Source organism: Leptonychotes weddellii, chromosome 10 (genome assembly GCF_054177405.1).
Source record: "Leptonychotes weddellii isolate Sample4059 chromosome 10, ASM5417740v2, whole genome shotgun sequence".
NCBI classification, from domain to species: domain Eukaryota; kingdom Metazoa; phylum Chordata; class Mammalia; order Carnivora; family Phocidae; genus Leptonychotes; species Leptonychotes weddellii.
Genome location: NC_138378.1, coordinates 117,879,647 through 117,896,782, shown reverse-complemented (window position 1 = coordinate 117,896,782; position 17,136 = coordinate 117,879,647). Strand labels below are relative to the sequence as shown.

The window sequence follows — 17,136 nt, the reverse complement described above, 5'->3', positions numbered from 1 at the left end:
AACTCACAGCTGAGCTCAGGCAGACAGGACCCCTGGCTGTCTCTTCCAACCTGTCCCCCCGAACGGTGTGCCCCTTGGCCTCCCAGCCCCCCAAGCCTATGCCTGTCCTCTCACCAAGTACGCTGCCCCTGCACTCAGGGTCCCTGGTCACCTGGTGGATTCAGAGGGCACGACTCCAAAGGGGGGACCCCAGCTCAGCCAGCAGCCTGGGACTTTTGCTCTGACACCAACACCACATGATCAGGCAAACCGCCGGGAGCGGCACCCACAGGGGAAACGGGCCAGGCAACATGAAAGCAAGAACAAAACCAACATCGGGCGGGTTATTTTTATCATGCTCCAGACTCGCAGCGGAGACCTGACAGCTAAAGGGGCATCCCAGGCATTGGGCAGGTTTCTTTCACCCTCTGCCTCTTCCCTCCTTCCGTGCCCTGAGCCCCCTCCTCGGGAAACTGAGAAAGTGGATCGGGTCAGAGCAAAACATTCCTCATTCTGCCTTCTCCACAGGAAAAACTAATTAGTCGCCAAATATTCGGAATGGGTAATTGCTACCTGAATTAATAAGGGCAAACAGCCGGCAAGAAAACAGTGGTTTACTATTTCTGAGAGCTTGCCTCTCTTAACCCGGAGTCCCAGGCTCTACTGGGAGGGACTGGCCCTGGTGCGACACGTCTCCCACCGGCAGCCGCAGAAAGGGGCACATGGCAGCCTGGGGCTGGCCCCGCTCCCGGGTCAGTTCAAACACCCCTGTGGTTAGGGGTCACCCCGTCTCCTCGAACACCCAGCATACGTGTGCTCACATACACGTGCACACTCACATGAATGCACACACCACACCTGCACACGAACCACACACACGCCTGAACCACACACACCACACGTGCACACACACACGTGCACACAGCACATACCAGGGACATCCAAGGGTTCCAAGGAGAATGCATCAAACCAGATTCTCACCCAGGGTTTTCACCAAGTTGCCCCAAGTTCGTCAACTCTGAGAGGGAGTGTGTAGACCAAACTGAGGGGGTTGCAGGCAGAAGGAGGAAGAAGAGAGAGAAAAGGAAAGTTGAGATGACCCTAGGGAGAAGAGAACAGGCACGTGCGGAGGCTGGCGCAGCCCCAGTCCACCCCCACCCCGGTACAGGGTCCAGAGTCCCGCCCAGAGGGTCCTGGGGAGCCTGCTAAGCCCCACCATGACCTTGCTGTGTGACCTCAGACACATCACCTTCCCTCTCTGGGCCTGGGTTTCTGCCTATGTAGAAATGAAGTGCGTCGGTGCAATCATTTGAACAGTTCTGAGGCGCTGCCCCCCAGGAAGGCTCCAGTTCAAAATTGGGGTCATCACAGTCTCCCCGCCTGCAGCCCCTCCCCACCCACCCCTGCCGGAGCATTTACCACAGGACTTCCCCTGCACATGGCAGCAAGTAACTTCCTCTGGGGTGGCCATGGCTCTCTGGAGGCGTCCCAGTGTCACAGGCAGCTTAGCTTCTCGCTGCTGTCAAAGCCGCGCAGAGAATTCTCGGCTGCATCTGCGGGGGCTGCCCTCACCAGTGGTGCGTCTGTGTGAAGCTGCCACGGAAGTTAAGTGGGTCCACATGATGCATATGATTGGCCCGTCACTTTTTTTATTTAATGACATATTGTAAGCAGCTCTCATGGCTGTACGTGGACGGTTCTTTTCCGAACAGCCACACAATAATTCCATTGAGGGCTGTTTCATAGATCCAGCTGAAGCCCTACTCCGGCGATTTTATTGCAGGTTTTTCCAGTCTTTGGCTTTTATAAGTATTGCTATAATAACTCTGCTTATAGGTACTCATTCTGTATAAATGAAAAGTTCTCCGTGTGTAGATATCTACCCATATCTTTAGAGGTTCCTATTCGCCTAGAAACAAAGTCTGGTGCCCCGCACACCAGGTCCTGAGCTGCAATCACTTCGGGGCATGGGATCAGGGAAGGAAAACTCAAGCTTTCTGTAAGCAATACCTTATACTGTTTGGGAAATGGAATGAGTAAGGGGAAAATAAACAAAATGCAGCCCCTGTTGAAACCTCTTTAGAAGTGGTTTTATTAGCGGGTATGGATCTGGCAGGAGCAGAGTCACAGAAGCATGGAACAAAGGGAGGACGGTGGATGTGTCAGGCGGAAGGAGAGGCCGGGGCCACCGCTTTGTTCTGCTGGGTCAGCTCTCCCCTGGGCTGGCGAGGACAGGACCTGGGTTCAAATCCTGCTCTGTGCACTCACCTGGCACCCGGGTGTTGTTTTGTGTGAGGACTTCCATTTCCCTGTGTGTAGAACAGGACACCCAGCCAGCAGGTCACACGAGACCACCAGAGAGCGCCTGGCATGGAGGGGTCACCATCAGCCTCTGTCCTGCCATCTTCCTCCCTGCTCCAGGTCCTGAGAAAAAGAAACACTGAATCTCACAGCCGCTCCTTAAGTCCCCATGCCTCTCTCTCCAGCCTCCCCCACGGCCCCCAACTCAGTCTCAGGGCTTCCCCACCCTGTGGCCTTTCTCCTGAAGAGAGAACCCCTGACAACACCACGTCTTTGGGCACAAATGTGAGCACGTCTAGAAATCCCCAGATGATTAATAACTAAGACAACCCCCTTTGTCACTAATGATATATGGCAATAAACCTACTGGCCAATGTTTTTTACTTATTTTTCTAGGAAAACACAGTAAGCCCAAAAACACAGAAACACAGCAACTCCGGGGTTGAGCAGGGATATTCTTAAAAATCCCAATGGTGCTTATACGATTTAGCGATCTTTCCCTTCACGTGGATGCGCCCTGGGTTAGGAGTCGGGACCCCTGCAGATGCAAACAGGAAGGGAGGCCTGGCGGGCAAAAGCACACAATGCAGTGGGCCTCACACATCCGCCCGCCATGGTCACCAGACGCTGAGCAGCCCACACCCATGCCAGGATCCACGGTCACCTGCACCCAGGCAGGCCACTGACTAATCCCAGCTCACCTAGGCCAGGTGACCTCGGGAATCAGTAACTTGAGCCGGAAGTCCCAGCCTCCTCCTCTGTAAGGGAGCATCTCTTTCCTCGAGGGTTGTCAGAGGATCCCACGAGATAAAGTTGACCAGCCAGTGGGGTAACGGCTGATGTCACCACATTCCCACAGGTCTCAGGAGGCTGTTCCCATAGTCAGATGGGCTCATGTCTGTGAAATAGTGTGAGGATATGAAAAGTGGGGCCTTTAGTCACCCCCCGCCCAGGAGCCAGCCCTGGGTCCCTACCCAGCCGGACTCCCCAGGACTGGGAAGGAAGCTCATCAGAATCCAGAATCGCTGTTAGTCACCAAAGGCTCTGCTCCCCACCTCCCCAGTGGCCTGCCTCCCTGCCCCATGAGCAGAGTCTCCCCGGTTCCCAGTCCGGGAATCAGCCTTCGGCCCTCTCCCTAGAGACACTGAACACTTCAAGGGCCTCACTCCAGAGAACATCAAAGACCACAGCATTTCCCATGGCATCCTTCAACCAAGTGACCTGTGAATGTCCATCCCCGTGACCCGGGAGCTCGGCTTTGACTAGGGAGCCACTGGCCCCCCAGACCCCATGCCCCAAATCCATTGCAGGGGCCAGTGACAGGGCTTCCCCAGTGGAGGGGCTGAGATGGGTTCTGCCTGGGATTTGCACCTTTACCCTACTCAGTAAAGAGCTGTGTCGCTATAAACCTCTCCTCCACTTTCTTACGGGCTAATGGGTTAAACATCTTTAATTTTAGAAATAATTGCACACAACTGTAGAGCACACACTGGCCCCAGGTCCCCCAGCTTTGTGATCTCTCCATGCATAGGGGACAACAATATTTTTAGGCCTATCCCAGTTACCCACCCTGGCCGCAAATGAAATATTAATGAAAGGTTATGCTCGCAGCCTTCAGAAAATGATTACTCAAGACAGCAATTATATTTTCCCCCTTTCTGTGTAATAAAACTGCACCTCACTGCGCAGTAGGAATTAATAATTCTGAACCCTGTTGTTACTGAGGCAACATCAAAGCGGAAGGGAAGGCATGCCCACAAGGGAAAACACACACACACGTCGTCGAGACCCACAAAGAAAGTGGGTGACTTCAAAAGAGCAGGATTCTATATTCAGGGCTGGGATCCTTTCTCAAGGTCATTAGCGTCTCTAGCTGACTGAAAGAGTGGCCCAATTACAAAGCACGCAGAGAAACAGAAATGAGAACAGGACATAGCGACAACTCCAACTCCGGGTCACTCCGCATGGCCGCCAGCCTGGCAAGTACCTGCAGCCAATCGGCCAACTCCCCAGAATCCTTCCAAGGGACTCAAAAGCTCAGGACAGCCAGCTGACTCCAGAGCCAACGGGCAATTTCCATGTAAGAAGAAAGAGGACACCCCACGGCCTGGAAGAAAAATAGTGGCCATTTACTGAGCACCTGCTTATGGCAGGCAAGTGCGAAAGGCGGGAAGTCCCAACCTCATTTGCTAGATAACAGCACTGAAGCTCAGAAACATTCACTGAACTGCCCAAGGTTACACGGTAAATGGCAGATTTGGGATTTAAACTGACATCAAAGAGGGTGAGGGTCGTCTGAGTCTCTGCCCTGTTCATTTCAACTCCCCACAGACCACCTAGCAGGGTGCCCGGCAGAGAGTAGGTGCTCAAGAAATTGAACTTATATAACCAATGCATGATTACACTGGATCCAGCATCCACACTCGGAAGGCAAAACTCTGCACCTTCTCAACAGACTTGAAAAGAAAAAACAATTGTGACTTTATTATCTTTTAAATACGGAACACTTTGTGAATTTGCATGTCATCCTTGTGCAGGGGCCATGCTAATCTTCTCTGTATTGTCCCAATTTTAGTAGGTGTGCTGCCGAAGCAAGCACGAGAAAACGCAGTTGTGACTTTCAATGAGTCTCAGCGTTCAGGGAACTGGGGTAGGTGGGGGAAAGGGCGGCATGCGATTTGGCACATCCCGTGACAACAGGCACCCATCATGCTCCCCCAACACATGCTCTAATCTTACCCCTAGAGGCACTGTCAAACATTTTTCATAAGAGAATATAACAATCCACTAGATTAGTGGGATACCGTACGAAGCAATTACAGTTTCGTTTTGCCCTGTGACCATATGAAAATCAGAAATTTTTCATGACGTTCCCTTGAAGGAACCTTCTGCTACCAGATCATGCCCTGACCCTCGGGGGGGTGGGGGCTGCCCACCGCCCTTCAGCCCTTTAGGTAACTCTGGGGCAAATGAGAAAAACCTTAAGGCCTTAGAGAACAAGGTCATAGGTTGCAGCAGAACAGGGTTGCGTAGCTGTGACGGGGCTGCGGATCATGTGGCCCGGAGCCGGGGGCCCAACAGGCAAAGGAGAATCTGCTGACCCTACTGGAGGTGGGGAGAGCTGCTGAGGCAGGGGGAACAAAGCTGTCCTGGGGTCACTGAGGTGGGGGTGAGTGAGGCCTTCCCCTCTGACAGGGAAGAGCAGGGGTTCCCAAGAGCTGTGCATGTGGAAAGAAGGCCCAGGGAGGCCAGGAAATGGCCAGCAAGGTGGTGGGGCAGACTGCCTGCTGGGTGGGTTCTTCGCGCCCCAGGATCCTTCTGGAAACTGCAGCACCTCTGTGTGTGTGTGTGAGGAGCTGGGGCAGCCCTTTGTGATGGGAATGCCAGGAGGGACAGGAGAGGAGGTGAGAGGGGTCTGTGAGAGATGCTCGGGGAACTCAGCTCTTCAAGCAGAGGGAGCGCGCTGGGCGGACTGAGTAGCCCTTAAACAGACAGAGTAACGGAAGCCCGATCACGGCCCAGCACCCAGGCTGGCGAGAGGGCTGACGGGCAGCAGCCGGAGGAAGGGACACCCGCTTGCTGAGCATCCGGTACGTGTGCAGTGTGCTCAGTGCTAGATGCAGTGTCAGAAAACGCAAACACAGCCCGTGAGGATCATGCAGCCATGTGACGACGTCGGCACAGCCCGCCGGCAGCCAGATACAGAAACAAGGGCCTGCGTCTTGCTGGGGACTCGTGACAGAGCCCAGGTGCCTCGGCAGCTTGCCCATGGACACCGCCTGCCAGGGGCGGTGTTTGCACAAAGGGCTCAGATGAAGTGCACCGGGGTCCCTGAGACACCGTCCAACCCAGGGTTCCATGAGAGCTCCCGACGGCCCTCCAGAATGAGGACACCCTGGTGGGAAGCATGGAGAACACCACGGCCAGGGGCACTGCTGGAGGGAAAGACGGAGAGAGGGTCCCACCACCTCCGGAAAAGGGCCAGAGCGCCTGCTTTTTCTGACACCAAATGAATCCACTGACACTCATCCTCCTTAGTCACATGGGGCCCCAGACCCAGAGAGCCACTGGCCAGAGGTGGCAAGGCCCCAGCCTCCTCCTGCCCTTAGCCTCTTCGTGCTTCCCTGCTCAGCAGGCCTGGCCAGAGAGGCCACACAGAGAAAGGGCACAGTGGCAGAAAGAGGGGCAGCAGGTGGTCAGCCCCCCACCGCCAGGGAGCCCAAGGAAACTGGGTCCTGGGACCAAGCAGCGGGACTGCCATTTACAGTACAACAGAGCTCCTCAGGAAGCCTCCAGGGCCCTCACAGGCCTTCCTGACCTGCCTCTGAGTGGGGGCAGGGCCATCCTTGACATAGGACAGGCATGAGAGAGCAGGCAGGTCCGCACAGAGCCGCTGAAAGCCAGGGCTGGGACCACGGGCCTCAGCCAGTGCTGACCACAGATGCCCCAGCCTTCACATGCAACTGAGTGAGTGGCATCTGCGATGAGAAGAAGCGGGAATGTTCCGAGAACCAGATCCTCCTTCCTTCTTCCAGAAAATTGGGGCCATTTTCCAGGAAGGTTAAGAAGTCAAAGAAGCTGCTTTCCACAAGCCTGAGAGACAGGGCACTGTCCCAATCACAGATTCCATCGGTGACCACCTGCTCGCGTTCAGAGGGCAGGGAGTAGGCTACCCAGGCGAGGAACATGGAGAAGCTGGGGCCAGCGCAGTCTTGGGGTTCAGAGCAAGCCCCCAACTTCCCCAGCCCCGCCCAAACCCGTAGGAAGAGTCTTTCCTCTGCAGTGTTCCTGATTCTTCCTCCACCTGAGGCCTCACCCAGCATGGGGATAGGAATGCCTGAGGATAGGGGAAGCACACCTGAGATGTGGCCACCTTGCGGCCCGGGCCTACAGGGAGACAAGAAGCTGGGCCCCCAGGTGGGAGGGGGCACCGCTCCTGCCTCAGAGAAGCACCCTGAGGGCTGTGCTGCCACCTGGTCGTGGCCATGGGGAGAGGGGGCGCTGGGAGGAGGGGGCGCTCTGCCTGGCTGGCGGAGGCACGGGGGCATCACATACTCACTATTCATTCCATAACAGTTACTGAACGCCTCGCGATGCGCAGTCTTAAAACAGAAGCGGTCTCAGAGGGGAGAGACTTGCGACTATCCGACCCAATGCAGGGTGATGGCCAGCCCAGGTCGGGACAGGGACAAGCGCCGGCGCGGGCACGGAGGGACGTCCGCCCTGGCCGGAGCGCGGGCTGGGGTGCAGAGCAGGGAAAGGGAGAGAGAGTGCGCGGCCCGCGGGACCCCGGGGCTCAGCTACGGGCGCCTCTCTAGAGCCTGGATTGAGGAAGTTGGGGTCAGAGCTCCAGACAGGAGTCCTTGCTGCTGAATTCCCCTTCCAGACATCAGAGGCAAAGAGGAACACGCATTCGAGACCACCTGCGCCAGCACTTCCCGCTGGGTCAAAAAACAGGTCGCGTCGTCTTGAGCGCGGCCTCAGGGACAGGTTCCTCGGCGGCCCCGAAAACCACCGCTCCAGGGAGGAGGCTGCGGCCCCCGGACCGGGGCGGAGCTCCGAGATGCCCCGCCCACCGCACGCACCGCGCGCAGCCCCGCCCGGGTCCTCCTCCGGGTTAAGCTTCCCAGCCCGGTTCAGGACGCTTCTGCGCGCGGTTCCCACTCCTCCGTGCACCTTCCCATTCCAGCCTCCCGGCATCTCCTGCAACTGTCAAAATCACCTCTTTTTAAGTCCATTTCATTGCTCAAGACTCTTTTTGATGAGGCCTTTCATTATTCCTGGGTCCAGATACAATCTTTCTCTCTTTTCACCACCCCACCTCCACGTCCCCCAAAACCCCACCCCACCCTCGCAATTTGTGCAAACCTCTAATCCGACTGATCAGACTATATGGCCTCCTTACCGCGGAACACTGGGAGGTCCTTAAGGACTATCTGTGGAATGGAATGAGAGAGGACTTGCATCCCTTAACCCTACAAGCAATTCCAGCTTCACCCTACGTACGCCTTTGCCTGTGGACTCTCATGACCTAGAAGAGGAACCCGGGCCCTGCCTTTGGGATGAAGTTTCCTCCACCCTGACACGAATTGCCCTCTATCTGCAGGACTCGCTGAGTGCTCCTGGGAACCGCCAGGCTCCCCTCCCCACTGCAGTCTTGAAGGGCAGCTCAGCTGGCCTTTGGTGCCCCCAATGTGCGCTGGGTGCTAGGCAGAGCGGCATGAAAGCCACGAGACACTGTGAAAGGTGTGCCGCAAGGTGGGAAGAGTGTGAACCTCGAGGTCAGGGGGACCCACGTTCCAACTCTGCCTGCCATGCACTGTGGTTGTGCTGAGGCAAATTCCCCATGCGTCAGTTTTTTCAGCTGTAAAATAGGGGCAGTAATCACTATTTCGCAGACCTCCGGTAAGGACTGAAGAAACGCATGAACACCTATGGGCTCTCAGCACACATCAGCGGCTATTGGATACCCAGGGCAGGGTGGATATGAAGAACACAAGCTCTGGACCCAAATTACCTGTGTCAAACCCTGGCTCCGCCACGTGTTTGTTGTGTAACTTCGGACGAGTGTCCTTACCTTTCTGTGCCTCGGTTTTCCCATCTATGAAATGGGGATAATATGCTTAACAGTTACACAATTTCTGTTTGGGGGGGGTGAAAAGTTTGGGAAAGAGTGGTGGCAGCTGCACAACAGTGTAAATGGAATTAACGTCGTTGAATTGTATGCTTAAAATGGGTTAAATGGGCATTTTTATGTTATGTATGTTTTATCACAATTTTACAAAGTTAATAATAATGTCATATACCAAGAAGCAGTGGATTATAGGATGCGAATCATATCTCAATGAAACTGTTCATAAAAAATAAAAATAAATGAGGACAATAATATTACCTGCCTGATAGGGTTGTTGGAAGGGATTAAATGAGCCTGTACAGTACTGAGAATGGTGTCCAGCTTTCCCGACGAAGGAGAAGCACAACCGGGTTTGGGGATCTGTGAAAGTTTGGGTTTTCTGGGGCCTTTTGCATTTTGTTTTAGGATCCTTTTTTATTAGTATTATACAAACCACACAGAAATGTCTGAAATTTCCACTTCTAAGTTGGCTATAAGTCACCTGACATGCACAGTGCTAGGTGACAATAGTAGATGTTGACATTTGAGAAGTCATCCTGCTCAGAGACAGAAGGAAATGTCACTGTGTTGAAGGGGCCTGTAAGTGATTACATTCCTGGCTACTGAGTGTAGAACTTGGTCCCCCAGAGATAGCACTGGACACTTCTAGAAGCTTCTCCTCACGATGTCTGTTCTCATACCTCTTCTCTTTTTTCCCTCTTTTTCTTATTTTTTCTTTTTTTGGGGAGGAATTAGATTTTATTTTTTTGTAAGCGTAACTTTATTTTTATTATCCCAGTGTTATGTTTCAAGTGTACAATATAGTGATGACTCAACACTTCCATACATCACCCAGTGCTCATCACAACAAGTACCCGCCTTCATCCTCATCACCTAGTTAACCCAAACCTCCACCCACCTCCCCTCTGGTAACCATCAGATTGTTCTCTGTAATTAAGAATCTGTTTCTTGGTTTGTCTCTTTCCCTTTTTCCCTTTGCTTGTTTGTTTTGTTTCTTAAATTCCACATATGAGCAAGATCATATGGTATTCCCACATCCCCTTCTTCAACACAGCTCTGGGCTCACAACAGGAGCCAGGCCCTCAGCTGCTAGAAGAGCAGGAAACGAAGCTGGGCTCCAAGAAAGGGGTTGACAGCTCTCAGAGGCCAGGGACCAGAAGGGAAGCCTGGGTGAAATGGCTCTTCCTCCATATGGATGTTCAGCTCGGCTTTGCCTGCCTCTTCCTAAAGTTGAACTCAAATTTGCCCCCTGGTAGAGAGGGGGCTGCAGCAAGGGGGGGGAGTGCCTGGAGGGCAGAGACAGACCTGGGCATGGTGGGGGCAGGGGGAGCAGCCAGTCACTTCCAGACAGAAGTGGGTGGTGCCAGCCAGGGGCCAGATCCCACAAGGGCAGGGAGGGTGGTCCTGGTCCTGAACAGCTCATGTCAAACCAAGACAGGGCGTAGAAGAGCTCAAGACAAGCACGCTACAAATCTTAAACCCACCCCACATTTGGGGTAGGTTTGCAATTAAACCCAAAGACTGGAATTTGGAAGATCAAAAAACTTGTCAATTTTACCCAAATTTGCTTTAAAATGAGAACAATGAGATTTGAGAGCAGAGGGTGGGCTTATGGCGGACTGCTGTGTTCTGGATTCTAAAGAAGGAATGCGCTTGAGTCCCAAGTTCCCTCCTGTCCCTGGCCACCGCAAGGCACCCGGAAGCACTGTCTCCTCCCAGGGCTGGGGGCCCAGGTGTGAACCCCAGACAACCCCAGACATCCACCCAGCCCAGCTGGAAGGGCACATTTCACTCTCTGGGGCTGTTGGCTTTATTCTGGGCTGAACCCAGTCAAGACCCAAAGGAGTACAGCGTGCTGAGTGCGCACCAGGGAGGGGAGGAAGTGAGCTGTCCAACTTCTGCTTCCCCTCCCCCCACAGGCTGTCCTGGGGGGTGGGCCCTTCCCCCGTGTGGGGGCTGGGGAACCTGGCTTTCCCCTAAAAACTCTGCTTATGAGAAGGACACCAGGCAGGATTGAACCAGCGGCAGCTCCACAGCACAAGCCCCCTGTACTCCCCGATCCAGCATGTCCCCTCGGTCCCAGCTCCTTGTCTCACTCAAGGTGGGCTGCAGTGACAAATGGCACCGAAGTGGCCTGCGCTCCATCGTAGGCCCTGACTCTGGGGGCCACGGAACTGTGGCAGGGCTTTGCAGCAAGCCTGGGTGCTGCAGGGCCCGGGAAACAATCGGGAAGCCCTCGAGCCCTCTGGTTCCCTCCCCCAAGCCAGGCTTTAGTCCTGAGCTCCTCCCCTCTCTCCCAGTTCCAGTAGTATGGCCAAGAGCTCCCTGATAAATACCAGTTTGGCACACTGCACTAAATGCCTAATCTTTCTAATCCTTGAGCCAACTTGGTGTAAGGTCACCACATTTTCCAGATTTGGAAACCAGAGCCCAGAGAGGCCGCTAGTCAATGGCAGAGCCCCATCAGAAGCCAGGTGCAACTGCCCGCGGCCTCGTGCCCCTCCCCTCAGAGCCCCTGGCCTTGAGCAGGCCGCCCCACCCTCCTCTGCTCAGGACCCACACTGACTCCACTGGCTTTCCCAGAGCCCCCGTGGAGTCCCACAGGCCCTCAGGTCAAAAGCCTCCAAAATACTTCAGCCAGAACGATCTTGCAACCCCAAATAGGACTCTAGAAGGAGAGAGGCAGAAAGATGCTCAGGCCCCCCGCTAGCCTCCAGGCCCCCTTTATCCTCTCTCCCATCTAACAACCACTTCATGGGAAGGGGGTGCAGGTGTGAGCCCTTTGCTTGTCCTAGCCACTGGGTGATCTCACTGTTGTTACTCCCATTTCGCACGTGGAAAACTAAGGCACAGAGAGGCCGCATGGACCACCCTGGGTGTTAGTAGCAGTAAGCACCAGAGCTGGGACTTGAGCCCAGGCCACGCACCTCCAGGCCTGTCTCCCTACAGAGACCATCGCCTGGTGAGACGGATCTCAGTAGCCCTCCCGCATCTGGGCCACACACACTGCTTCCTGCAAGGAAGGGGGGTGGGGGGGAGGAGAGCGGTGCAAAATCCCAAAGGGCAGGGTAGTGCCTTTTAGCCTCTAGGAAGCGCATCCTCCCCTACCTTCTTGGAATAGTCATGGGAGAGCTGGCTCATTGATCTGTTGAGTCACACTGCTCTGGGAGATGAGGTTGAAATATGCACCAGTCACAGCCTCGTAGGATCATTAGGACACACGCCATAGCCCATTTCCTACAACCCAAGAAGAAGCTCTCACATGAAGCTGTCAGGCCAGTTGGCTCCAGTACAAATCTCAGCTAAGGAGACCTGCCTGCTAGTGTCAGTACACGGGGAGTGCTCGGGGAGATGTAAGGCGTCGCTACCCCAGGACTGCAGGCGGAGGTGGCCGGTGCTCAGAGAGACGTCATCTGATGGAATAACAGAACACTTACAACATCTTTAAACATCTGCATGCCGAGAGGTCACAGTACGGATGAGTCAAAGAGTGAAAGTGGTAGGATGGCTCCCCTGAGAAAGGATGCCTGTCCCATGCTCTTCAGATGGTGGCCTCATGGCCTTCTCTCTCCCTCGCCTCCCTCCCATCACAGGCCTTGTGACAGGTACCGTCTCTCCTAGCTCCTAAAGTTTCTTCACGCTGCTTGCTGGCTTTCTGGAAGGATTTGGAGGGAGTTGTTATGTGTGTACTTTGGAACATTGTAATTCTGTATTGTGAAAATCTAGCACTTAATAAAATAACCATGACTGCTTATTTGTAATGAGTCTTGATGTTCTGGAAGGTTCCTTCTTATAAATGGAAGCTGGTTCTTATAAATATTTGGTCAATTAGCCATACTATCTGAAATAAATCATTTGCTCTCAGTTTTTATGGTGGTTAACAGTTTGTGAAGCAATTTTTACATACATTAGCCAGTGACTGGAACATTATCAGTGCATATAAAAGTTTATGGAATTGTAACTGAGTTATCCAATCTGATTTTCACAAGGGCTTATGAGGGGTTAGAGTTTTGTTGGCGGGAGGAGCTGCCTTTTTTTTTTTTTTTGAAAGATTTTATTTATTCATTTGAGAGCGAGAGAGCATGAGAGAGAGAGAGAGCCCGAGCAGGGGAAGGGGTACAGGGACAGGGAGAAGCAGGCTTCCCATGGAGCAGAGGGCCCGATGCGGGGCTCGATCCCAGGACCCTGGGATCATGACCTGAGCCGAAGGCAGATGCTTAACTGACTGAGCCACCTAGGCGCCCAGGGCTGCCTTTTTAAAAGGAAAATCTTATGTGCCCACAGTGAACAAATTTGGTCACTACAAAAGATTATACAATCTCCAGGGAACTTCCCACCCATTTCACAGAGCCCCACACTCTCCAGATATAACCACTGCCTATATAGTTTTCTATAAATCCATCCAGAAATGTTTCGCCTACACAAACACATACAGATACCTCTTTGCAAAGAATAGATGTATATCATCATCACAAGTTTTTGTCTTTTTGTTTAAATCAAATAACATACCGCATCATATTTTCCATAGAAAATGTGCCTTACTCATTTCAAGGGCAGTATAATACTCTGTTATATGATGGATCATAATTTACCGACCAAGCTTCTAGTTTATCACATTACGAATCTTTCTGTAAGGGAACAACCTTGCTCACCTATCTTTGCTCGCATTGCCAGAGTCTATTTGCAGGATAAATCCCCAGAATTAGAAATGGAAGCCTCAAAATATATGCACTTGTGATGCTGATATTTAATGTAAAATTGCCACCAAATAAAATGAAATCCGGACGATTTACACGAGTGTTTCGGAACCCTATGTCTCCACAACCTTCTCAATATTGCAGATGGATGGCCAAACTGGCCAATGTAATTGGTGGCCAATGTAATTGGTGAAGAAAGGGCATCTCGATCTGACTTGCATTTATGAGTCAGTGAAGAGGAGCATCTTTTCACATATTCCCAAGTTACTGGTTTTTCATTTTGTAAAGTACGCCTAGGTTCAGAGAAGTTGAGAAGTGCAATTTTCAAATGTTTCTCTCCATAGTGAGGAGCAGACACCTAGGCCTGATGTCAGCTCCAAGGTAATAGCTCGTGAGAATGCAAGTGGAGGGGTCCACCAACACCCCCAACTTCATTTTCGGGCCAAAGCGTTTTCTACTAAATCCCTCTACACACGGGACATCTGAAAAGAGGAGAAATGGCGTTGATTTGCCTAGTAACTGGACTGAACACCACCTCTCTGGGCTTCCCGTTCTTCCCCAAGAGAGAGGGTGCCAGTCACCCAAGTGTCCGCTAACCTTCATCAAAAGGCAACCCCTTTTGGCGAGCAGAAGAAATTGGGTGGGGGATGGCCTTTGGAATCATTGTGTCTTCTCCTCCCAACAGTACAGGACTCGTCTCTTTTGTTTTGTTTGTCCTGCTTATCCTTTTAACATTTAAATCTTCACTCCACCTGGATGATAACATTCATGTGGTTCGAAACTCAAAACAATATAACCAGGTAAATTTTGAGAAATCTGTTTCTACCTCATGCTTGATCACCACCTCCTCCCCCGACTTCGTTCCTCCCCTCATAATTTCTCATCCCTTTATTGTTAATAGTTTTTATCATTAAAATAATAGTTTTCTCTCATTTTCCAAATTTCAAAATATATAACAGTGCATTGGGTTTTTCAAATGATCTTTGACTACTCCACCCCACTGCCCCACCTAGAAGGCACTTTCTTTCTTTCTTCTGGAAAACCCTGGATGAGAGACCTCCAAAGTCCTGGCCAGAATTAAGAGCACGGGATAAAAGAGAAGGAGCCAGAGTTCAGCAGCTATAAAAAAAATTGTTTTAAGGGGCGCCTGAGTGGTGGCGCAGTCGGTTGAGCCTCCGACTCTTGGTTTTGGCTGGAGTCATGGTCCTGGGGTCATGGGATTGAGCCCCACATCGGGCTCTGTTCTCAGCTCAGAGTCTGCTTAAGATTCTCTTCTCCCTCTGCCCCTCCCCCCTGCTCTTTCTCTCTCTCTCTCAATGGGTAAATAAATCTTAAAAAAAAAAAAATGTTTTAAGTGCCCATATTTCCCAGTAGGGAAATCGTTACTTGGTGAGTGGGCACCTCATCCCAGACAGTATTCAAGGAGTCAGGGACATTGCAGATTTCTGCACTTCTCAGAAGAAAGGAGCATTAGGTTTCGCCCACATCCACAATCCCATGCTGAAATCCATTCATTCATGTATTCAAAAAGCATATAGAAAGCTTCCTCTATGCCTAGCCACATGCTAGGAATCGCCCACAGAAAACAGAATCTCAACTCTTTTCCTGCATTCGAGGGGTTACAGTCTGATAGACAATCCATATGGAGTCCGGGGCTGTGGTGCCCAGCTGGGCAGGTACTGTGATGCGTAAATTTCCCAAAGACACGGAGGCCCTGAGGCAGACAGCCAGGTAACAGACAGACAGACACATAAAAAAAGATCGTCATTAGATGCCTAGAGTCAGCGGAAGGGGACGGTGGGGAACAGAATGTAACGGGAACAGAGCTTCGAGAAGAGGGGTCTTGGCTGAATCCTGAGCGACAGCCTCTCTTCATCCACATGCCTGGGTGGACTCCCTGCTTACCAGGTGCCAGCAAGGTGGGACTGATAGTTCTCAGGGGGCATGGACACTACTGGATTCTGAGCCTGTGATAAGAGACCTGCGTTCTCTTCTGGGCTCTGCCTCTGAATGACTTCAGCCTTCGGCAGCCACTCGGCTTCCCTTCCACAGCCTTCTCAATGATTCCTGGGCCTTCCTCACTTTGTGCAGGGGTTCAAAATATGCACAGGGCTCTAAGGGCCCAGTAAAAATCCATCCTCGGCTGATGGTCCATCACCCAGACCCTGCTGAGGGAGAAAAAAAAGCAATAATTCTATGAGAATTCTGTGAGAATTATTGGAAGGCCAGAGGAAATAAATCCCAAACCACCGCAGGGTCTATGGTCCATCGAGACTTGCCCCACGTTGAGAATTTATCCCAAGATGCAGTAGAAGGCACAGAGTGGAAAGCAATGGAAACAACACACAGCGGCATCTCATCTGTGCCGGGAACCATGATAGATGCTCTATGTCCATTATTCTATGTTAGAGGTTTAAAATCACTGTTATGGGCTGAACTGTGTCCCCCCCCTCCCAATTCCTAACCCCACTGCTTCAGAATGGGACTATATTTGGAGAGAGAACCTTTCAAGAGGTAATTTAGGTAAAATGAGGTCATCAGAGTGGGCCCAAATCCAATATGACTGGGGTCCTTACAGTAAGAGGAGATTAGGACACAGACTCGCACAGACCACGTGAGGAGACAGAGAGAAGGTGGCCATCTACAAGACATGGAGAGAGGCCGCAGGAGAGACCAACCCTGATGACACCTTGATCGTGGACTTCCAGCCTTTCAGGAGTGTGAGACAATACATCTCTGTGTTTAAGTCCCCAGTCTGTAATATCCAGTTACGGCAGTACTAGCAAAATGATAAGCCATAATTTATCACCTCCCTGTTTTTTATCTCTTTTTTGAGCAATCTGTGGCTCAACCCATTATAAGAGTAGATTAAAAGTCCTTAAAAGAGGAAGCCACAGGCAGTGTGTCTCACACACGTGTGCAAGCAGCAATACACACACACACACATGCCCATCTCTCAATAAAGTTCGCTCCTACCAGCTCAAGTGCTGGTTCTAGTCCACAGTAAAGCCTGATTGATGCACCACCTTGAGAAAGGAGAACAGGTTTCATGTCTGTCTCGTCTCCTCCTCAATGCCCACTTCCACCTGTCTTCCCACCCCACCCCAGGGAAAGCTTGGCCCCAGGTCATGGCACACTGGACCAAAAATGGCCATGGCCTTATATCTGGAGGAGATAATAAATTTCCCTTTCCCTCTCAATAAATAATGATGTGGCTAGGACTTTAGGAGCAGGTTCCTGCCATGCCCAGAACGTGTCCACGCTTCCGTTCCCTGCCAGCTCTGAGGACACTCATCTGGTAGGATGCACTCACTGGGCGGTGCCCACGCAGGCTGGGTCCCTAACCGGGAGCTTGGACAAGGCCCAATGGAGGGGGTGCCAAGCTGGGCCAGGACCTCCTCTGCAGCAGGGCAGAGAGCCCCACAGCTCTTCCCGAAGCGCCCTTAACTTTTTTTCCCTCACAGAAGAACACTGCAGCCGAGCCAGGAGCTCAGAAGTGTCATCAGGACGTGGAGGCCATGTCTG

The 17,136-nt window shown here is 52.2% G+C and overlaps 1 long non-coding RNA gene and 1 other non-coding gene across 5 annotated transcripts in view; both read right to left on the bottom strand.

Moving 5' to 3' along the window:
* The window catches only part of LOC115936777 (uncharacterized), a 50,181-nt gene extending 42,361 nt beyond the window's left edge, over nucleotides 1-7,820 (bottom strand). For 2 of the 4 annotated variants that reach the window (XR_004072175.2, XR_004072176.2), the window contains exons 1-3: nucleotides 7,340-7,820; nucleotides 2,982-3,178; nucleotides 2,248-2,403 (exon numbers count right to left, since the gene is read on the bottom strand). This is a non-coding gene — a long non-coding RNA (uncharacterized LOC115936777). Of the gene's footprint in view, nucleotides 1-1,423; nucleotides 1,573-2,047; nucleotides 2,404-2,981; nucleotides 3,179-7,339 lie in introns of those variants that run through there. The other 2 variants (XR_014138332.1, XR_004072174.2) reach the window with 2 other exon arrangements.
* Nucleotides 4,773-4,879, bottom strand: LOC115936778 (U6 spliceosomal RNA). The gene has a single exon (XR_004072178.1). It is a non-coding gene; the product is annotated as a U6 spliceosomal RNA (small nuclear RNA).
* Nucleotides 7,821-17,136: the final 9,316 nt, after the last annotated feature.